Here is a 25,118-nt window from a genome sequence, read left to right on the forward strand (position 1 = left end):
CTAGAAATGTATGGGTTTATTTCCTTAGATGGAAATATGATGTATTTCAAACTTTTAATAAATGAAAATGCTTGGTTGAAAATGAGACTGGCAAGAAATTAAAATGTCTTAGATCTAATAATGGTGGTGAGTATTGTAGTCATGAATTTGAAAATGATTGCTCCCCTAATGGTATTCGTAGACAGAAAATTGTTCCAAGGATTCCATAGGAAAATAGAGTAGTTGAACACATAAACAAGACTATAATAGAGCGTACAAGAAGCATGAGGTTCCATGCAAGGTTTCCCTTAAACATGTGGGAAGGGGCTATCAATACTACTATATATTTGATTAATAGAGGTCCCTCTACTCCTTTGGGTTGTGGTATTCCAAAGGAAGCATGGACTGGTAAGAAGGTGAGTTATTCTTTTCTCATAACCTTCGGTTGTGAAGCATTCGCTCATATAGATTCTGAAAATAGAACCAAGCTGGAAGCTAAGCCAAAGAAATATGTAATTATTGGATATGTCATTAATGAATTTAGTTATAGGCTTTGGGATTTTGAAAATTGTAAAATTTTAAGAAGTAGGGATGTTATATTCAATGAGAAAGTGTTGTTCAAAGATCTGTTGTAGCAGCATGAGAAGAAATAAAATAATTATGTAGTGTTGGATGATACTCCAAAAGATGATGTTCCAATAGTTCCTTATGATTTGCAACTACCGCAACAAAAAATACCACACACCACAGTGAATGTTAGACAGTTAACAAGGCTAAGTAGACCTCTAGAAAGATTTTCTCCTTCTTTGTATTCTATTTTACTTACTGATGCTAGTGAACCTAAATGTTATGATGAAGCTATGCATGTGGATACTAAGATTCAGTAGGAGTCTGCAATCAAAGATGAAATGAACTCTTTGGTGAAAAAAAAAATACTTGGGGATTTATGCAAGTTGCCTACAGATAAAAGGGCTTTACAGAATAAGTGGGTTTATAGGTTGAAAGAAGAGGATGGAGGTAAGAAAAGATTTAAGGCCAGGTTAGTGGTAAAAGGATTTGCATAGAAAAAGACATTGATTTTGATGAGATATTTTCTCCCGTTGTTAAAATGACTTCTATTCGCATTGTTTAAGTATTGTGGCTAATGAAGATTTGCATTTGAAGCAGCTTGATGTTAAAACAACCTTCCTTCATGGTGATTTGGAAGAAGAGATATATATGACACATCCATAGGGATTTGAGGTCAAGGATAAGGAGAACTTACTGTGCGGATTGAAGAAAAGTTTATATGGCTTGAAGCAAGCACCTCGACAATGGTATTTGAAATTTGATAGGTTTATGCATGAGCATGGATATAGTAGTTTTCATTCAGATCATTGTGTTTATTTTAAGAGGTTGGATGATGACAACTACATTATTTTATGTTTATATATTGATGATATACTTGTAGCTGGGTCTAACATGGATCACATTAAGAGATTAAAAGCACAATTAGCACATTCATTTTCTATAAAGGATGTGGGGGTAGAAAAACAAATCCTTGGTATGAAGATTTGCAGAGATAGGAAGAATAGGAAATTGACATTATCTTAGGTTGATTATATTGCGAAGGTGTTGCAACATTTCTCTATGGAGAATGCTAAAGCTGTTAGCACACCTTTGCCTGATCATTTGAAGTTGACTAAGGAGATGTATCCTAAGACACAAGAAGAGGAGGATAAGATGTCTAAGGTACCTTATGCTTTAGTTGTAGGAAGCTTGATGTATGCTATGATATGTACAAGGCCAGATATTGCACATGTAGTGGTAGTTGTTAGTAGGCATATGAGTCATCCACGAATTGAGCATTGGAATGTAATTAAATGGATTCTCAGATATTTGAGAGGAACATCCAGTAAGTGTTTACATTTTGGGGGCTCTACTACTGATTTACATGGCTATGTTGACTCAAATTTGGAAGGAGATATTGATACCAGGTGGAGTACTACAGGTTATGTATTTATTGTTGGTGGAGCAGTAGTGAGTTGGGTTTCTAGGTTGTAGAAGGTTAATGCATTATCCACTATAGAGGTAGAGTATATTACTGCTATAGAGACAACCAAGGAGATGATATGGCTTCAATTCTTCATGGAATAATTGGGACACCCACGTAGGGATAATTATTTATTTACAGATAGTCAAAGTGTTATTCATCTTGCAAAGAATTCAGCTTTGCATTCAAAGACAAAACACTTTCAGTCATGGTACTATTTCATTCAATTAGTTTTGAATGATGGATAGTTAAAGCTGGACAAGATACATACAAATGAAAATCCAATGAATATATTTACAAAGGTAGTGACAAGGGAGAAGCTAAATTCCTCTTCAGCTTTGGTTGGTCTTCTAGACTGGACATCATAAAAAGAACAACAGAGTCTAGGGTGGTTTGATATTCTAGTGGGAGCTACAAGTTTAGAAATGCTATGATCACTCTCCAAGTGGGAGGTTATTGTTGTGGAGTTTGATCAGTCTCCAAAGGGAGATCATTTTGATGTGGAGCCTAATCAGACTCTGAGGTTTATTCTGTGTGGTTTTTTCTCCCCATATTATTTCTACGGGGGTTTGGGGTAGCGCCTCCAAGACAGGGTCATGGGGTAGTGCCCTTACGGGGTCCTGGGGCAATGCCCCAGGTGCGTTCCCTATTGCAGTATAAGGTGGGGTTGAGGGGAAATACCTCCCCACGAAGCAAAAAATGCCCTTATATTGTAAAATGCATTGGCTACTATTTTCCATTGGATGACTTATTCTAGCCATAGTTTTGTAAGTGGAAAAAGCTTGTATAAAAAAGGCTTAGGGTTAGGGATTTCATAACGTAATGGTGATATGGTAGCTTCTTGTGGCAGTATTGAGCTGTAAGGGATTGTAGATTGTAATCAATGGATAATAATAATATTGGACTTGTTGTTGGTGGACGTTTCCTAGGGATTGGGTGAACCATGTTAAATCTTGGTGTCTTGTGTTCTCTTATGCGTGCTCTCTTATTTTCTGATATTGGTTATATTTGCATGTAACTACTATTTCTATCTAAGGTTAATACTAATAGTAAGTGATGATAAATCCCCATATACTAAGCAACTTCCCAGTGCACCTTTGTAATCTATTGCATATCCATAAACACATTCTCCACTAGCTCGTTTATTCTTGGTACAGTGATCACTTTTTGGGCCACATCCTGCTCCTATTGCATTTGATTAGTCACCATTCTCCAATGCTCCACATCCACTTTTGCTTCACTCAATCGCTACTATAACTGCCTCACCTTTGACTTGCTCAATGCTAATCGCTCTTGCAACTACAACGACAGGGTGTTTGATTTTGCGATTATCTCCCTAAATGACTTAGATTGCACTTGCAATAATAGTAGTTCATTTTACATGATTTCCGAACCCACTTGTACCATCCTTAGTGACTCCTGCAATCTTTGTGTTCATGATCACTCTACCCACAGACCCACATCATTTCCCTCTACTCACAATTTTTCCACTCATAGTTTCACTTCCAACGACCGCACTCGAGCTCATTCTGAATTCATCACTACTTGGAGTTGCTTCGCTTTTGTTCGTGCTCCATCTTCATGAGCTTTCTCCATCAAACCCAACAAAAATAAAACTTCTTTCTCCGCATTATCCGCCTAGAGTCTCTCTGTAGCCAACATTTTTCACAAGTCCTCTACCTCACTTATCACTTGTGTCCCTCCCTCCGCCTCTAGCAATGGTTCCATCGTGCTCAGTCCACCCACCTCCTCTTTCATTGAATTTGTCCCCAACATCCCAAGGCTAATTAACATACTTATTGCATTCATTACCTTACCCACATTGACATCTTCTACCACTCTCTATATTTTTTCCATAGTCTTCTCCAACAAATCCATCTACCCTACCTTCGTCATTGATTTTGACACACTCTTTGTCACCCTGGGTGGACTAGTCTCCGCTTGCGCCATCAATTCCTCATCTAATACCACCTACAACACCAACTGTGTTGTGCTCCTTGAAAACATCATTAATGTTGACAATGGCGTTTCTTCCACTCTGACTCCTGAACTCCTAGGTTGTGTTTGCACTAGTTCCACATGACTTGATTCACCTTACTGATGGACTAATGCTTGAAGTTCAAACTGATATGCCAATTTTCTATAGGTCCACCAAATGTGCTTGGGCCTTCATCCTTATCTCACCCATCCTCCTTGGTTCACCTCACTCTCCTATTGCAACTAATCTGGTGATCCCGACATGCTTTCACTTACACACTTCCTCAAACTTCTCAATAAACTCAATGGCTGCATTATCCCCTTCACCATGCTTCATTTCATCTGCATATTATCCACCTATTTATGGTTGTCAATCACCACGTCTCATACTTCACTAGCTTGGTCATGTGTCTACCCTTTGCATCCTGCCACACTAGTACCAGGTATACTTGCCACTCGGCTCTAACACTTAGACACCCTGATCCACACTCACACATATCTTTCGCCACAATTGTATGATCCTATTGTTGAATCACCACTGCCACTACCAAACTCCTACATCAGTTGCGTCCACTATGAATTGAATAAACTTGACACTATTGCACACAACTATTAGCACTACTAATCCACAAACAATGATTTTTTCTATTGTTATGAGCTTCTAGTACCTCGATGATGTACTTGACTAGAGGTACTAGGATGAAGTCATGATATTTTATTTGCCTTTGGTTTTTCGATATTTTGTTCTAGTGATCCTTTGATTTTCTACACCATTGGTGTCCACTTGTAAGTGCCTCCTCTCATCTAGAAGGCCATGTGTACCTTGACTAGTTTTGTACGATATCTTAGGTGAGGTTCTTTATCTAACATGTGACTATTTGCATGGCTATTTTCATTAATTACAACTATATATTTTGTTCTTAATAGTTGTCATATCTTTCATGTACATTGCCTATGTTTGGTGGTACTTCTTGGTGCGATACAATATTCATATCACCATAGCTGAGCTAGTGGTGGTTGTACTAGGGCACTTTATACCAAACACTCTATGATGACAGTTAATCTGCATCTATTTACAAATAGTGATAGTTAGTTGCATTCATTTAGTTTGCATTTTCATCTTGGGTTCCTTTAAAATAAACGATTGGCACAACATTAAGATGAGCTTAACAAACACCATTCAAAAAAAAGGCTACACAAGTCAAGGAAGGCTATCAAAGAATAGGACAAAAAACAACATAATTGTGCATGGTTAACACTCAACTATTGTGCAATTTATCTCATCACAACACTGCCACCTTACATCACACTTCATTCTCACATCTCATTTTTTCCACATATTGCATTATGTGACCTTCAAATCTTAAACAATTCGGGTCACTAATTTCTACTATTTTCACCATATATTACATTGTCTGACCTTCAAATCTCAAAATTTTTTGGTCACTATTCATTACACCATTCATCATATTTCGTGCATTCTCTATTTCACCTATTCTTACTTGGATCTCAAGTTTCATTTGTGACTTTCGAATCTCAAAGGTTGAGTCCCATTCCTTCACGTCTTTTCATCTCTAGCATAATCATTTCCTTCCATTTTTCACTTGCATTCTTTTCATCTTCCCTTTTTTATTTTTATCTAATTATTATCATCTCATACTTAATTGCATTTCCCTAAATTTCTCTTTTTGTATCACTTCATTTATCAATTTTCTTTCATACTCATTTCATTCATCATTATCATTTCCTTTCATCTTTTTTCATATTTCATTTCCCTTAATCATATTTCATTTATCACATCATTTCATTTATCATTTTCTATCATCGCATTTCATTTATCATTCTTTTCACTTAATTTATCATTGTCATTTCCTCACTTTTCATTCATTATTTCCTTCCATTTTTCATTTTTTTACATCATTTCATTTTCTCATCCTCTTTCATTTCATTTTGTTTCTTATTATCCTTTCATTTAATCATGATTCATTTATCCCTACACTTATTTCTCATCTCATTTATCACATTTTATTTTATCACTTCCTTGAATTTAATCACATTTCATTCATATATCGTTTAATTGTCCTTTACCACATTTTATCATGTTTTATTTACTCATTTTTTATTTCATTTCCTATTTCATCTAATCACATTACCTATTATTTTATCACATTACGTTCCATTTAAACGTATCCTAACATCACATTTTACTTTTCATTTCATTTTCAATTTTTCATCCATCCCTCATTTTACATTTCTACGCATCCTTTCATGTTATTGCATTCCATTTATACAATTCATTTATCATTCCATTTCATTACAGTTCTTCACATTTCATCTACTCGCATTTTATTTATCATTCATTTCATTTCATTTTATCACATTGCATTTCCTTTTATCACATTTTCATTTCATTACATCATATTTTATTCATCACAATTCATTACATCCAATTTCATTTCATTACATACCACATTTCATTTCATTTCATTTACACATATTTCATTACATTCATACCATACCATTAAATTTCTATTCATCAAATCTCATTTCATTTATGCATCTCATTACCTAACATTTCATTCACACATTTCATTAGCACATTTCACTCATACACATCATTTCAATACTTCATTCATTATCCACATATCATGCTATTCTATATACTACATTAATCATCCACAATGCTCAACATCTATTACTCTCATATCAATCAAATCACAACATCACATAGATGCATCCATCCATAAAGTCCATGATATAACAAGTGCACAGGTCCGAACATCAACAAGCTTGAATATCTCATAAATCAAAAATAATGAATCATCCACATCAAAAGGTCATCAACATGAATTTCAATAGGTCCCAACATATATCAACATGAACATAAAAAGGTCACAAAGTATATCCACATGGACATCAAAGGTCCTCATCAATGATACACAAGATATGTCAATAAAAGTGTGATATAAAATGATACACGGATCAACCCTATGTCTCAATCTGCATCCTCTATCTATGTCTGCTATGTAGGTCTCTAATTGCTAGGGGCACTCCTCTCATCTTGAGGAGCCTACTCTATTGCACTTTTCATTGATGTGATAGGTATGGCTATGGTCATTTGATTGGTCATAGCCCCATCTATCCTTGGTGGTGGTGGTGGCCTCAGTGTCATTGTAGCAATAGAAGCTTGTACAATACTTGTCAACTCACTCATCAGTACCTCCATGACACTCATCCAATTTTTTATATCTGATGTCCCAACTGGCCTCTCTTGTGGTAGATTCTCATGTGGTATTACTTTCTACTACCCTAGTGGTTGTAATCCCTGGGCCCCTAGAGTTAGAACATGTACTCACGATCTCTGTCGTTGAGTAAACTGCATATCATCGAGTAACCTGGCCCTAACCTACTCTGTCCTACTTTGACTCACATTATCTGCTTTTTGGATAGACTTTGCACCATTGGCTATACCTCCCCTCATCCTCACCCCACCTCGGCCACAGATCCCTCTCTGTCTCTCTACTGGCCTCTGCACTGGACCCCGTGCGATAACCCTCAACGATGGTAACACTGCTACTCAACCTCTCCCTCCATATCTCCCCCGTATCCTCACTCCACCCTTGGCTCTACTTCTGGCTCAGTACTGACCCCTATCTCTCCCTCATCCACCCTCATCATCCCCATCATCCCCTCCACTTGATTGATCCTCAATCCTAGGTATCGGCTCTACAGAATCTATCTATCTTGGGAATGGATGTTCGCAGAACCATCGTACATAATCTCCCTCCATCCCCGCATCTACCTCTCCATCTCTCAATGCCCATACTTGTAGTGTCTCTATCATCTACAAAAATGCCTCCCAATAGGCATCATACTCCAAGGTCAGTACCCACACTAGTCTATCTGACTGAACTTGTGCATAATGCGTTGATCCCTTTGGCATGCCCTACCATTGCCCAAACTATCTCACTACCCTCCTAAAGTAAAATATCTCAATCACTACAAGAATCTGGCCAAGTAAAAATCTTAGAAAAAAGAAATATACCATCTCGTCATCATCCTTGGCCCATGCCTCTGTAAACTTATACGACCTCCACACTACCTCATTCATATCGTCCAACATCCATCACCAATACTCTATCTTGCCCAAATGCGGCTACAGAATCACACCTAAATAAGTATATATGTATGGCATCTCTTGTGGCCACTGACACACACATATTAGTCGAGTAATAGGAAGGTGCTCCCATGTCCATATCTATAATAAGACTACACCTGCTGATAATGATGAGGCCCCATAACACAAAACCTGGTGCAAATCATGATATAAATTGGCCAATATGAAGCTGCCCCATGCAAACCTTCATTGTTGATCAATCATCTCTTGGATAATTTTTCCCTATCCCATTGGTCATCCCCATCCTTACCTATCTAGAAACAAAAATGCACCTATTAATTTGGCTAACACAATAGGCAATGAATTGTACTATAGCATCTGGAACCATGATACACTGTCATCACTGATATTGTCATCACCAAATACATCTCTAAATGTTGTACTGTTGACAGTCCGGTCATAGTACACAATATCTCCTATTGTCAAGATCCAAAATATCCAATATACATCCTTGAGAGTCACAATCATCTCTCCCATGGGCATGTGGAAAGTGTTGTGGTCTGAGTGCCATTGCTTGGCCACAATTGTTAATGGCCCTTTGTTCACTCAAAACTAAGGCATCTATAACAAATAGGTGAATCTACACCTATCAATCACTTGTCAACCCAACACTGACAATCTACCAATTAGCTCCAATGGCCATGGGTACAATCCCCGCACCATGAGCTTGCGTCCACAAACCTATTTCATCAAGCAATCACACAACATTGTCAGTTTTTCTCACAAGTGATCATCATACATCAATCAAATGTCAACACTTAGTTACTCAGTTAATGGTTCTATCTTGAACCTGTTACTTGTCCCACTCTGTATCCTATGACAAACATGTTTATTTTACCCACTCTATATCCTAAGAGGGGCATCATTTTCTACCTGTCTACAATTGTTAGATTAATCCTAAGACATCACTTTGTGACTACCTAATTCCTATTGTTTGTTGGTTACAATAGGTCATTTGATTAGACAAACCCATACCCTAGCCTTCTGCACTCAATAAACACTCTGCAATATGTTTCTTCTATTCAAATCATCAATAGCACCATTTCCACAAACAAATGTGTTGCATGACTCATTTGTGCTATTTCCTGACCCATATGCACTAGTACACCAACCAAATCCACTTTAATAGGCATGTGCGCTAATAAAATTATCGACAATTCCATTATAGTGCTACCAAAGGATTGATATGTGCTATTTAAACACACAAAAGAGCTATTAGATTCATACACGCTAAAATAGCTATCATATGCACTCTAACATAACCTGATAAACCCTAACAAGAAAATGCACTATTCTATAGTTCATATGCACTGCAAGACTCATCATATGCATTCAAACATTCAAATGCGCTAGAGAAAATCATGTATGTGCTATTATTTTTGGGTATTCACTAATTTGCTACAGACCTAGGGTTTCATATGTGCTATTTCGCTATGCGGATGCACAAAAAGATTTTAAATGCATTAAAAGAAATATTAAATATGCGAAAAAATCTAAAATACCACATTCATAACAAAAATCTGTGCAAAAATTGAAAAAACTCATGCAAAAATTCAAAAATCTTGAAAATAGAGGATCTCGATGACTCACCGGAGCACCATAGTCAGCTAGATGCTTGAATCTGTGACCCCTCTCGAATCTATACTCTCGTAAAGGGACCATCATACTTGCTAGCTCAAATCTCCAAATCACCAAAAGTCAAAAGGGAGCATGAAAATGAGAAGGGTAAAAGGTTTTTTGACCTATTTATCCCTCCTTAGGGGCATTTATATGACACTTTTTGCCCTATTCACTCAAATTAAAACTTTTTTGCTCATTTTCTTGAATTGGGTATTATTCTAAACCAACTTGATCGTCCTCATCTATCTATTATCCACATTGTCAAAAATAAAATTGGAATATTCCTCTTTCACACATTCATTTTTTTCCAATTTCATTTCTAAGGGGGTAGTATATTAGGACACCAAAAAAGTTCAAGTATAAAAAATGTGTTACCCCAGCCAAAATTTTAACATCAAATCAAATTGGGGCATCCAACCAAGTCATCCTAAACAAAGAATTTTAGAACATCAACATTGTATCAAACATCAAAATTAGACATCAAACCACCAATGATTAGATGAAAAATTATCAGCAATCAGGCATCATATCAACCTCGAGTCAGAAAAATATCATTGATCAGAAACTTAGTTATCAGAATTTGACCTAAAGACAAATAATTTGATTTTGCTTCTAGATTTGATTTTGTATGTTATTTTAACATCAACGTTTTGGATCACACTTTGTGGTCCATCATCAAGATGAAAGAAGGATATAAGATCACAAAGTGTGATACAAAACGTTGATGTTAAAAAAACATACATAATCAAATCCAGAAGCAAAATTAAATCATTAGTAATGGATTGTGGTAATTTGATATTATTAAAGACAAATAATTATACATTCTTTGAACTAATATGCTTTGCATATTAACTCAAAGAGGGGCATTTGTAGACACCCAAAAATTGGCAAAGACCTAAAACAATATAATTTCGATCAAATGACACAAAATTAAGAATAAAATTAGAGGAAAATGACGGACTTTCAAATCAATCGTAACATCAGATCATTAATCAATCAAATCATCTATCAAATCAAAAATATCGAAATCAACTTTAAAAAGGGGAAAAGATTCACAAAATCATTAAAAAAAAAAAAAATTTAAAAGGAAAAAGGAAAAGACAAAAGTTGAAAATAAATGGAACATTTATTAAATCAATAAATCCATTTATCCTCACAAAAGTGAAAATCCTCCTTTTTACAATTAAAAGAATTGAAAAATCCTCTTTTATCCTCACAAACTAAGTCTGTTGGACTTTTCCTCTTGGTGCCTTATGAGATATTTATAGTTTCACCATTACCCTCCAGTCAAAAGTGAAATCCTGATCTTTACCCCAACCTCTTCTAAATTACAATAAATAGGAGGAAAATTCAAGAGCAAAACGACCGAAGTTTTAGGCATCTGCACTATAGGCACATTTAAGTTGTCATCTTTTAGCATTGTTATTATAGTGAATTCATGTCATTTTGATAGCATTTTAGCATTATTTTCATGTTATTTAGTTTCATTTAGCACATATTTAGTCTATTTCATACTCATATCATAACATTCTACGGTTATCATACTCATATAATCTGCATTATGACATAGATCTTGCATACATCTTTGCAGATTTGCATTTATGACATACTCTCATTCTATAACTATCATTGAAATGTTGGTCTGAGAGAAATCTTAGCGGTTGTAGTTAGGGAAACATGGGATATTCGTAGAGCAATAATTTCTTGGGTTTAGATTAGTTCATTACCATTCTATTTGCACTCTACTCTAAGGTCTCATGAATATGTGAATCCACCATGTACAATAAACTTAGGGAATAACTAAAAAACTAGAAACTACTATTGAAAGTAAATTTTGGGTCCTGACAACAAGGCTTGATGAGGTACCCAAGCACAACCAAATCTCTGAAAAGAGGAGAAATAAAGAAAACCACATGGGAAAAACCCTACTCCAAAAGGTGATGGAAATAATGTTGAAAAGAACTAGTGAAGGACTGAAGAAGCCTCCAAACTAGGGAATGTCCTAGAAGATAGGAACAAAAGATAATCATTAAGAACACCACTAAAGCATGTAGAAGCTACAAAGCTCTGTCAAAAGTAACTATTGATCTGAAGAACCTCCAATGAAATAGAACCTGACTAGGTAGAGAAGACAATAATTAGTATCGAATTAGGAGGCACACAAAGGCAAATAACCAAACTCGAAGATATAGATGGCATGAAATACCAAAGCCTAAAGAGTTGATCAATCAAACATGGAAGGCTACAACCAAAGTAAGAATGAAAAGAAGAGTGTCTCTATGGTCAATGATCCATCTCATCAAAATCCATAGGTACCCAACCACTGCATCTACCTAGAACATAGGAACAAATACTAAATACATAACTCACTCCATTAGACCAAGGAAGCATGAGAAATAATAGAAGACCCCCCCTTAATGCAAACAAGGGAGAGCTGATAAGCAACTAGAAAAGTGGGCCAAAAGAACTACATGTCAAGGAACCATGATCAAGATGCATAAAAGAGTAAATATGTGTGTACTAATGTGATCAATTTTAGACACATCATGAGGCTAATGTCATAGAAGGGAAACTCACTAGACAAAGGAAGATGGCAAACAAAGGAAAAATATTAACCCCCCATGGCACTTTAATCAGAGTAGTACATGTACAATAAGGCACAATATATGGTAAATTTCAAGAATACAGTAATATGTATGAGTGTCCTTAGATGACATTGTTCGAATCAAAAGACAAAACAAGGCAAAACAATTGAAACAAAAAATTAGATGTAATATGGCACTTTACCTCACTGTGTTTGCAAGAATGCATACAAATGATGTCTAAATAGACTAAAAGAGACATAAGGTTGATATAATAGATAGTACAACCCATGACAAATCATATGAAGAAACGAAATTGATCCTTGGACCTGAAACAACCAATATCAACCAAAATGTGAAAAAGAAAAAAACTAAATAGGATGTGCCTGGAGTAGAATCTGGAAAAACAACCAACATCAATGGAAAGATCTCTAAAAGACCTTTCCAATAATATAAAGAATTCCCAAATCGGAGATTGGATGCTAAAGATATGTCTCTTAGAGTGCAAAAAAGCACCCTTGACTTTGACAATAGAAAAATCCATCAAATAAGCATCAAAATTTTAAAAAAACCTATACCATTATGACGGGCTTGGAAACAACTTTCTATCGATGTGTAGTTTGCAAAAAATAGAGTTTGTATGCTTGAGATATGAGAAAAAATGCGAAGGTAGGTCTAAACAAAGCTAGAAGGGCAATAATGTGCGATGATGCAAGCACTAACATGGTGCTGATGTAAGCAAGTGGCGAGCATAATTTTGACGATCAAATGGTCGTTGAGGCAAAAAAGTGCCAGAAAAATGACCCCCCTTGCCAAAAAAATTATCCACTTGTTAGAAAAGAATCATCTCGCTAGAAAGACAAATGGGCTAGTACCAAAAATAAAAATCTGGTGGTCATAAAGGCATCCCATGTGTCAATTTTTGCCATGTGGGAAATAAAATTCAAATCCATTGTGGGTAACAAAAAAAATGCAATAACCATCCCAAGAAAAAGCCACCCAATAAAGATGCAAACTCACTACAAAAAATAACCTTTCTCATCCACTTACAAAGTGCTCCCTCCAAAAATGAGGTGCTTTAATAAAAATGCACTCCAAAAAATCACAACCATTAAAGGCGCACATTGAGGGAATTGCTCAATCAGCGGACAAGGCTAAGAGTTGTCAGATTGAAGGTACCAAGATGAGCATTGGGCCCAAGATAGAGGCATATGGAAAATATGAGGCTTCAATGTCCAATAGAATTAATGTATGTGCTCTTAAATCCAAAAAGAATCTGCTAAACTAATTGTGAAGGCATGTAACATAGCTACCAAAGTGGGACACAAGACCCAAAATCTAGTAATCTCCAAAAAAATGTGCTTAAACCAAAAAATGGAGGCATTCACTTCTCCATCAACCATCAATTCTCAAAACTTTCAATGAATTAACACAAAACCATTTCATATGTCCAAAAATTTCTTGCCAATTCCAAAACCATGGTGGACTAGTTGTACAACCAACATCCTCTCCAGAAAACATGCACATTCTCCAAAAATTTGGTGTGGGCACCAAAAAAAAAAGGGTTGTTGAGTAGGTGGAGGTGGACGTGGACGCTCCAATCTCCTACAAACCGCAAAAGGGCATGTCAAAAACAATATGATAATGATCTCCAAAAAAATATTGCCATGCTGAAAAACTCAATAAACATGCAACTCCCAAATAAAGAATGCAACATAGGCAACTAAGAGAAGGTTGAAACACTCACACATGGGCTGACCAAAAATTCAAATGTGCAAGGGTCCTTGAGCGGGCCATGTGGCCTTTCAAAAGTATGTCCCAAAGTGGAGTTGCACCCATAATGCAATTCAGGGCATGCGCTCAAAAGAAGAATACACAAAATCACTATTTGGAAAAGCTGAGGAAAGACTACTTCATGTGGTGCAAAATTTAAGGAATAGGGTCTACATGGCATGAAAAACTCCAAAAATAAAGTCAAATCCCTCCAAAATGCATCATTATGATGGGGTGAGTGCTTACGACAAAGAGCAGAGGCGTTGGAGTCGAGAAAAGAATGACCGGGCCAAACATCAAATTCCCATGCAACAAATTCACCAAAAGGGCTTGCAATGATCCTGCAATTAGGAAACCACCATTGGAAACAAAAATGTGCCCAATTAAAGGGCCTATTGTAGAGTACAGGTCATCCCAAATTTGGAAAAAGAGCACCAGCGCTTGAAAGGAAATGCATGCACTTCCTTGCATGTGTTTTTATCTTTTAAAAATGGCTTGCAATTTTTAATAACCAAATGCCATGCACATTTAAAAAAAAAATGCTTTCTCAATTTTTGGAATATTGTCTTCTCATTTTTCGTGCCCATGTCAATATGACTTGGGTACAAAAAATTTGTCTTATATTTCAACAATGTACAAACTAGACATATTTTATATGGAAATGGGGGTTTTCGAGCGCTTTGAGCTTAATGGTGATGCCCATTTAGGCTCAAAGTGCTCCAAAAAATATGTCCTCCCTAGATCTAATAAAAAATCCTCTGAAAGCTATAGATATGAAAACCGATGCCAAATCTCACACAAATGGAATAAGGGCATGAAGATCTTGAGCTCTAATACCATGTTGAAGTTGATGAAAGATCAACCCTACAGCTCCCAAAAATCACCTTCATGCAAACACTTGACACTGAAAGAGAGAAGCAAAAGCTATGGGGGTTGGAATTCCCAGATCCATAGATGAGACATTCTTGATGAGCAAAAAGAGAGATTGCTATTATCAAAAGTGAATCAATGTAATAATAACAAAGAGAGATTGTCCTTATAAAGGAGATAAAGACCCTAACATGTAACTAACCTAGGTTGCATGGTAATAATTAATAAAGGAATTAATTATTATATGCCTTAAGTTTATCTTAAGTAAAATTGAGATAATAAGTGACTTAAAAATTAAATCAATTTGATTTAATTAATAAGAAAAAACTTTATTACTCTAATAGGAATTTATATGCCAAAAAATCAACAAAAATAAATGTACTATAGTCCAAATTATGTCAATATGAAATGGCTTAGCAATTGTATTGATGATTTCTAATCAATACCAACAATAATGTTGGAATCATGAACTTTGTCATTTCCTCATAATGTATCATGCTATAGTGTAATATGACTGTAATGGTCAAAACCTTCGAGGTCAAGTAAATGAAGTTATGTTGGTAGTCTAGGTTATTTCCACGTCATTTTTTGACTGTATACATGATAAGGTGTGCTAGAAAACCCAAGATGGGATATGGTTGGTCACCATTCTTTTAAGGATATGTTATGGTGAAATACTTTGTGAGCATTGTCTAAGACATGGACCATAGTTTTCAAAGTAATATTTAGTTATGACAATAACTTTTTAAGCACTATTGACAAATTAGAATAGAAAAAAGGTGAGCCATTCTTGTTACACTCAAATACATGGATATTGGATATATACTATTTCATTTAACTCAAATTTGATAGTCATTGATTCACAATTCAGTGGCCTTACCATATTTTTTCTCTTAACGGGTAGTTGAATGTTGATTCAATTACAAGTCATGCACTTGAGGTTGTATGAAGGAGAAATTTGCTTGAAATGATGGGACATGGTGATGTAAAATGTCTTAAGGTGGCCACATATTTGTATCCACTAGAGATGATAATGTTTAGATTGCATTGAAAGAATGGAAGTTGTTTCGATTTTGTACTTGTTCGAATAGAAATGTTTTCCTAGTATTATTATTTGTGTCTTGGTTTGCATATTCTTTAATTTGAATCAAATTTTGTTGTGATTTTACACCGAACTATCCATAAGTGCACTACAATAATTGTGACTTAGAATTATGTCATCAAATTATCACTTAAATTGGAAATGCAATAACCTCATTATTGTTTATAGATGATGAGCTCACATGGCAAGGGGGCTCAACAAAAAAGGAGAACATCAACTAGGATGCTTGCTAACGAAAAAGGTTTGAAATTTGAAAGAGGCCCTTGCTGGAACCCTTAATTTCATGATTCAAATTTGATATTAAAGCTTCAATTTTTCTATTTCAAATGGACATGTGTGAAAGGTTGTGAAATAGAAAAAATAAAAAATTTGTGGGTATAGTGTAAGGGGTGGTGCGAAATGGAGAAATTACACCAGATCACAAGGAACAAGCTTGACATGGTTCAAAATAATGAATTGTTACTATTTCAAAATGAGATGCATATAAGCCATATGAAGTTGCAATTTTGGATAAGGATTACAATGAGTCTTGCAAAATAGTGAGTTTGTAGAACTTAAGGAGTGTTGATAGGACCTTGCTAATTGACAATTTTTGAGGTTTTAGGGAGGATGTAGAGTGTGCACTGCGAAATAGTTTTTTCTTTTTTTGCCAAATTTCATATAATGTTTTTAAGTGCCTCAAAATGGTGAAAAGGGGTTTTTCATTGCATTTATGATCATTGCCATTTCAAAGGAGGTAGCTAGATAAGAGTGCAAAAAGAAAAAAAAATGATTTTTGTCTGAATATCATGAGAAGTACAAATCAAATTTTACAAATTTTAATTGGAAAAGACACAAATATTGTACATACACAAGCCAAACATGTGTGGAATGTGATCGACAAGATTTTTGAATTAATGGGTCATTAAATGCCACTATTCTATTAAGATCTCATCACAAGGTTATTTTGCAAAAAAAAATTGGCATGCATTCTTTGATAAGTTCTTCAAGGTTACAGAGGTTTGTATTATAGGCCTAAAAGACGAGTTTTCCAATTCAAGAGCATCTAATAGGACATAGTCCAAGCCAGTCACATAACTTGATCTTTCTCCTAAGGAAGAAGACCAATTTTATATCATTAACAATATGTATGTAGCTACATGTGATCTTAGAAAAAAAAATGCTAAATGCATGAGTGACTGCCATGAGGTCGAAGCAGTGGAGGACAAGGCTAAGATTGAGCCGATATTGGCAGAGCGAGGAGAGTAGCCAAGAGACAGGGCCTACCTTAATGATAAGCTAGATATTTTCCATGACCTTCTTTCATAATATGATTATGAAAATTTTCTTTTTATTAATATGTAAATATTATGATTGATCGATATTAGTTAGGTGAAACAATTGTTTAAAGGGTTTGAAGCTTTTGTCGCACCTCTTCACTTTCTATAAGAAAAGGTACCAGGACCTTAAAAGAGATATAATCATAATATCATATTTTTACTCATAGAAGAATAAAGTTAATATAAAAGTCAGGGCATAGCTTAATATCAAATAATCTATGTGAATTCTGAGTGGATACTACAATTAGCCACAACTCTATTGTACTATTTTTTGAAATTAAATAAAAATACTCTACTTATTTCAAAGAATTGTGCAAAATAACCTCTTATTCACATTTAATAGATTGTCCTCTTGGATCTACATTGTCATTGATAGATTGAAATCAAATAAAATCCTTTCATAATTAAAATTCATAAGCATTGTGATTTTTCATTCAATTGGTCTTCCAAGATTGAAGTTAAAAATAATTAACTAGGGTCTGTGTTTAAGTTATATGTCTAGTGATTGATGGTAAGCATGTGTTGTCTCTAAAGGTTTGATGAACTTGAAGTTTTTACAAAGTTAACTCTATTTTTTCCAACTGGAAACAAGAATTGGTTTAATTTAATTTCAATAAAGCCTATTTTCTATTGAAGTCAATGGAATTCTTTGTAATACTCAAGTGCTCTATAATTCCTAAAATTTACTCTCATTCAAATCATTGAAAAATATTCTAAATAATCAATGAGGTTTGATTTCTTCATGAGAATTACTTGTTATCTCAAGAGCAATAATTAATAGAATCTGCATAAGTGACATTAAGAAGCTTTCATAAGGTATACCCACCTAGGTTAGCAGATACTAAAGTAAAGAGTGTTGGAAACTACAATTGGAACAATTGTTATGTTGTCATTGATGCCAAACCTTATTGGTAAGACAATTTTCTATCTGATTTGAGTGCCATATCTAGATGATTGATGAAGAGGATTTGAGAAGTTGGTCATAAAAAAAGCACCTAGAGGAAAGGTTGAGTTATGAGAAGAAACTACAATGGACACTTGATTAGTTAAACTTTGACAAGATAAAGTGATTATTTAATCTTGCTATGAGTGAAGAAGAAAATTTTGCTAAAGCTTTGAAGAAGTGATTAAAGATTGACCAAATGCATACGCTTGACTGGGCAACAGAGCAGAAGATTAAGGAACTTGAAGTTGTGCTAAGTGATGCTAGTGTCAACCAAGCCACAGTATGTGCTGAGTAGAAGTAGTGTTGACTGAGCATCAATATTGATTGAGTGACAGTATATGTGTCAAACAAAAAATTAGTAGTGATCGAGTAACATAGTAATGATCAAGTGTTAGAACACAGTACTGGACGAGGGACATCATTTTGACAGTTTATGAGGAAATTGTGATTTCCAACTGATAGAGTTGATTTATTGGAATATGTAAAGCATGTTGCAGATAAGGATGGATGACTTGGAACATTTAAATCAAGGGAAACCATGTTTGCATGTTTCTATGCAAGGATACATTTGGAGAAGTTTATAGAAGAGAAAAGAGGAGATGAAATGCTGGAAGAATTTGATGAGTCAGACCTAACCCTAAGATCTACGGTGGTGTTTGAGTGGAAAAAGATCACAATTACCTATTTAAGGAGGTACAAGGGCTAACCCAATAGAGGTTAGACAATTTTTTTGATGCTATTGATTAGTGAACTTAAGAAGGAGGCTAAGAAGAGCTGAGAAGAGGTGAAGAATGATTGCTTGAAGGGTTGCCAAGGGATACGGTGATTAAATCCTTTAGCAAGATGTTTAAAACCTTTGAAAAAAAAATTCACTATGAGATAAGATCTTGTAGGCCTAATACATTACAAGAAGCATTTACAGTTGAAACAACCATTATGAATGATAGGAAAGTTGGTAAGATTAGAAAGAGAGAAGATGTTAGATTGTTCAATCCTAAAGGCCCCCCCCACAAAAAAAAGGATGCAGATAAGATTGGCAAGTTATTGAGTATGATTAAGGATTTACAAGCTAATAAAAATAAAAGTGATATTGTTAGATCTAATAGAAATGATCAACCTTACAAATTTAGATTGTAGGATATGCCATATAATACCAATTGGAAGGATCAGAAACCCATAAGAAAAAATGAGACTCCTAAAGCCACATGCTCTTGATCAATGCTTGATTTCTCATAGTGTTTTAGAGGAACAAGGACAACGGGAAGAGAAACCCACTATTAAAACTCTATCATCAAAACCACTTTGGGGAGATGATGATTCTTCAAAAGATGAATACATACCTGATGTTAACATGATGAGGGAAAGACAACAATTTTTGCAACACGTTTTCTCTAATAAAGAAGAAAATCCAAGGATAAGACAATCAACTGAAGAAGAAAGAAGAGCTTACACCATTGTAATAGTGGAACAAGATAGAAGAAGTTATAGATTAAGAAACAAACCTATAAATCCCAAGAATGGGAAATCACCAGTAGTAAGTGTCAACATACCACTAATTGATTTATATAAAAAGATAATGAGAAGACAATACCAAGTGAGAAAGAAGAAAGGGAAACTTATCTTAAACAAATAATGAGTAAACAAATAATAAATGCTAACTTATTTATTTCAAATGCTTTATCCTAAATCAAGATTCCAATTCCATTCTTTGAAATTGTTAAAATCCCAAAGTATGGAAAAGACATCCTAGATCATTTTTCTGAAGCAAACAAGGAAGATAATTCACAAAAAGCTAATGATGTGCCATTTATCATTTTTTGTATTAAAATAAATGAAAATTCACCACATGTTGATCCATTTTATCTAACTTTGTTTTGATTAGGTAAAAGCAGGTTTGAAGTGGACCCAAAACCCCAAACAAAAAGGAACCAAAGAAAAAATTGGTTTTACAGGGACCAACAACCTAGAGTATCAAAGTAAAATTCAAAGGCTAGTTTTACAGGGACCAAAAACCAAATCAAGTTGGTTTTATAGGGACTAGTAACCAACATAAGCTAACAAAACAACAAGGATCAAAGACTTGAAAAAACCTAGATAAAAAATTAGATCAAGTCTTTTATAGCACTTGTAATAGAAGTTCCTAAGACAACAACCTCATTGAGATAATCATGAATATTCTTCACTTAGAGGTCTAGTTTCTTGGTACTCTATCTAGTTCTTCTACTTGGACCACCAGCCAGTAGCGGAGCTTGATCGGTCGAATTGGCTTCACCCTAAGAAACTTTCCCAATAGAGGTAGCAATAGCTAGGATGGATGAAGTAACATCTTGCATACCCATCTCACTGTCTTTAATAATATTTTTAAGGGAAGCTTTGTATTGGTGGAGTTTGGTTGGGATGTTCCCAACTAGAGAATCCAGCTCTCTCTGCTTCTTACATTCCTCATCCAGCTCCACTTGTAAAAAAGGAACTTTTCCTGCAAGGAAGAAACATATAAGTGAAGTTTTTAAATTTTATTGTACGCCCATTTGTCCATTCCCAACCCAATATTAGCTCTATCAGTGGCTTTATTCAAATATTCTAGAACTTTAACATCATCCTTTAAATCCTGGGTGTTGAGGCTTTTCCTTAAATTCCTAGGTTTTGATCTTTGGCTCATTATCTATACTAGGATTAGTGTCACCATGACCACAATTGGCTAGAGAATTAATAACATCCATAGGATTAGGGGAAAGGGTAGTATTAATAGGGGAGATCTCGGCACATTCCAGGTCCAGTGTCTGGGTATTCGGGTTGGATAACCCATCTTTGTCATTAGTACTAGCCTACTTCAAAGTTTTTTTTTCATACAAGACCTCCATATTCACCATCTTTCCATTATCCTCTTTGATAATAAAATCCTTATTCTCAAGATTGGAATTTTTCTTTTTATTCTTTTACGCTTTTAGGAAGGGACATAATCCAAAATTGTACCCTTATTGGAAGAGTGCTTACCTTGCTTACTGACAGTGCTAGGGGAAGAAAGTGAAGAATCATGGGCCAAAATTTCATCCAAGCTGAGAGTGATATCATTGTTCTTAGAAGAACAACTGTCACTCGCAGTCTGGGCATGCCATCATCATCGGCAACATCAACAACCTCCAAATCTTCAGAGCTCTAATTAGAATCCGTACCCATCACCAAAGCCTTCTTGCTACCAATTTTGTTTTTCATCAAAGAGTCACCAACATTCTCCTTGATGTTGGGCGTACCTTCCACTTCCATTTTCTATTTGTTGGTAGAAACAGAGTGAGTAGGAGTACTATCTTGGCATAATTCAATGATAAGTAGGATGAGACCCTCATGGATGATAGGTCTAGAAGCCTTATGCTTGTGGGCTTTAAGCCCAGTAAGGAGAGAATTAGCCAAGTAGTATGGGAAGGAGATTCTTTTCTTATAATCAAAATGATTCAGAAAAAAAAGTGATATTGATGAACCCTATAAACCCTACCATCCAGAATGAAATATAACCATGCACAGGTAAGAACCTCTTGCCAAATATCCTTTATTTGAGCAAGATCATAGAAGTTACCAACCTTAACCAGTCTCACATCTTCCTAGTCATTTTTGGGAAAGTGCTTGGCCACCTCTTCCAAATCTTTTTTCTTCTTAAAAAATCTAATGCCTTCATTCAGTAGCCTAATAACTTCAGTAAAAAAATTAGCATTAAGGGTAAACTATTTTCCATAGAGTGTAACCTTGTCACCATCCCAAGATTTGTAGAAACTATTCATCATGCGAGGTTTATAACCATGAAATTTCTCAATGTAACTGATCACCTTCCCTTTCTCGAGCTGATGCCAAACTTCCTTCTTCTTTTTCCAATTGTGGCACTTCTCAAGTTCCAACTTTTTCACTTCCCCACCCATGTTCATAGAAAGAACAACACTCTGCAAAATATGACTGAAAAAACACAGAGAAAAACTCCAAAAAATGAACAGTGTATCACCTCTTGAAATCCCAAATAAAGCTACAATCTACGTGAAGTATCGACAAACATGCATGCATGAAAACCATTCTGTTTAAAACAATAAATGAAAGCATTGATGAAATGATAAGCGGAGGCTACAAGCATATCAAATGTTGATTTTCCATTCTTGAGATATGTTTCTTTCATAATTACTTTTAGCTATTAGATTGTCAATCATGCTTAGATGGTCATTCTACATGACGATGTCATTGCTTTGAACTGCTAGGTTGGCCATCCAATCAACCAACACATTTGTTTCACGATAGTTATGAGAAATGAACACATTTTGAAAAAAAATTTAGGTCTTCTTTACTTTTGCAAAGAAGGTTAGAAATATTCTAGGCAAGGTCTTGTTTATTCTTAAGGATATTGATAATATTTTTGGAGTCCCCTTCTAGCCAAAGGTTCCTACAACTAGTATCCTTAGCCAACTTGATCATATAATGTGCCCCTACCATCTCAGCTTTATGGCTAGAAGTAGTACCAAGAGGAATAGCTTGAGCTCAAATGATATTGTAATTACAATCCCTTATAACACCCTCGTAGCCAACCTTACCAAGGTTCCCTTTGGAAGCCCCATCAAAATTAGCCTTAATCCAGCCATTGGGAGGAGATAACCAGATGAAATTCTCCCTCAAATTATCCTTTTTAACTATGTAATTTTGACTAGAATGCTCCAAGTCGAGATTTTTAGAGGGACCACAATGTGATTTAAAATTCTCCTTTATGTTTATGATAATTCTTTTACCAATAACCCAGGAGGGGGTGCTAGTATCTCTAAAGATTCTATCATTCCTTTATTTCTACAAGCCCCAACAAATATGGGGAAAATAATAACACAAGAGGATGCAAGCATGTTCTCCTTTGAAGGGGCTAATCCAACTTAAGAAGTTGTTAACAAGATTCTCTTGAAAATTCCAATGTATATCCCATAAATTCAAAATTTCCATCGAAAGATCCCTAGCATAACAATAGAGCAAAAATATATGATTAACAGATTCCATATCCTTTCTGCAAAGACAACACCAATTGGTTATGATCATTCCTCTTTTTCTAAGATTATCTAAATTGATAATTTCATTCTGTAGAGCAATCCAAAAGAAAATCTCAATATTAGGGGTTAAATCTTTGGTCCAAGCTTTAACCACAGGATGACAATTCTCTTTTCCTCAAAGAGGGAAGAAACTTTGAAGTTGGCACTCAAATGTAGAGCCCAGATGACCATTGTTTTGGGAGTTGAGATTAATACAAGAAGAAAAAAGAGATAGTTGAACAAGGTGAAGATTGATATATAGAGAAGTTAGGTCCACCCATCTATTGTTGACCCAATAGTCATTGACTTTTTCACCAATTTTTTTTTTGTAGTACTCAATGATCTGGCCATTATTGTAAAGTAAGTTCTTGGGAGAATCTCATAACCATCTATTCTCCCAAAAACAAATAGTTTTACCATCACCCAACTTTCATTTACAACCTTTGGTCAGAATATTCTTCATTTCTTGGAGAACTTTCCAAATGGAAGACATATTTTCTAAATTGTCTGCAGAGAGAAAGCTATTCAGGGAGGAAGAGTGCTCGAGATATTTACTCTTCCAAATATTACTCCTATCCCTATCATCATTCAAGACTCTCCAACCTTGTTTATCCAAGAGGGCTTTATTCATTTCTTTGATAGGTCCAATGCCCAATCCTCTGAGATTCTTAGGCTTGGACATAGAGTCCCAAGCAATAAGAGGAAGTATTTTTTTATTCTCAATCCCAAACCACATAAAATTTCTTTGAAATTTTTCCATAGTATCAACATACTTAATCAACATTTTGAAAGGCTAAGAGCATAGATGGAGGTACTTTGAAGACAAGATTTTAGAAGAGTAACTTTACCAGCTTGACTAAGTAAAGCACCCTTCCAGCTTGCAATATTTTTGTTGTGTTTGTCAATGAGTGACTTAGGGTTAGGTATGAATCTATGGTTAAGATTCATCTAATTTTTCCACTCAAATCTTTCCATTTTTCTAATTGGTTGCATGTTGATTGCATAGGGAATGTAATAGATTCAATCTTATCTTTTAATCCTTCAAGATTCATCTTATGTCGGCTCAAAAATGGTTTACATCTTAGTTTGTGAGGGCACAAACTCTTATGCTAATTCTGTGCTACTCGACACTTACTGATTACTGATGCTCAACACATATAGGAATTATGTCTTGCTTGACATCTATAGAAAATCTATCTTGCTCGACACCTATAGTAGTTTTGTTCTTCTCGGCACCTATAGTTTACTCGGCACATGTACTAGCTCGACATCTATTAGTCACTCGACATCTGAGTGACTCAACATCTATATTATACTCGACATCAACTTAGAAATTTTTTAAAGTGTGTTGACACTCAATTGTCAAAACCAATATGAGACTAACAATCTCCCCCTTTGACATGAGTGTCAAAAACACTTAACCAAACATTATGAATATGATCTTTTTGAGTTTAATATACAATTTGTTTGGCATATATACAAAATTTCAAAATTTGTTCAAAATTTTGTGAAGATACCTCAAAATTTGTAACTCCCCCTGAGTTGATGTGCCTTTGTTGTCTCCAAAACTTCTCATGCTGGATTTGATACTCTTTATCTTTGCCTTGCCTTGTCATTCTTTCCCTTATTTTCCCTATACTAACTCCCCCTTTCACACATCTTCCCTTGCAATTGTTGTATCCTTTTGGCATTTCTACTT

This window comes from Cupressus sempervirens, chromosome 11, assembly GCF_028749045.1.
Source record: "Cupressus sempervirens isolate cs-2001-9-10 chromosome 11, ASM2874904v1, whole genome shotgun sequence".
In the NCBI taxonomy this organism is placed as follows: Eukaryota; Viridiplantae; Streptophyta; class Pinopsida; order Cupressales; family Cupressaceae; genus Cupressus; species Cupressus sempervirens.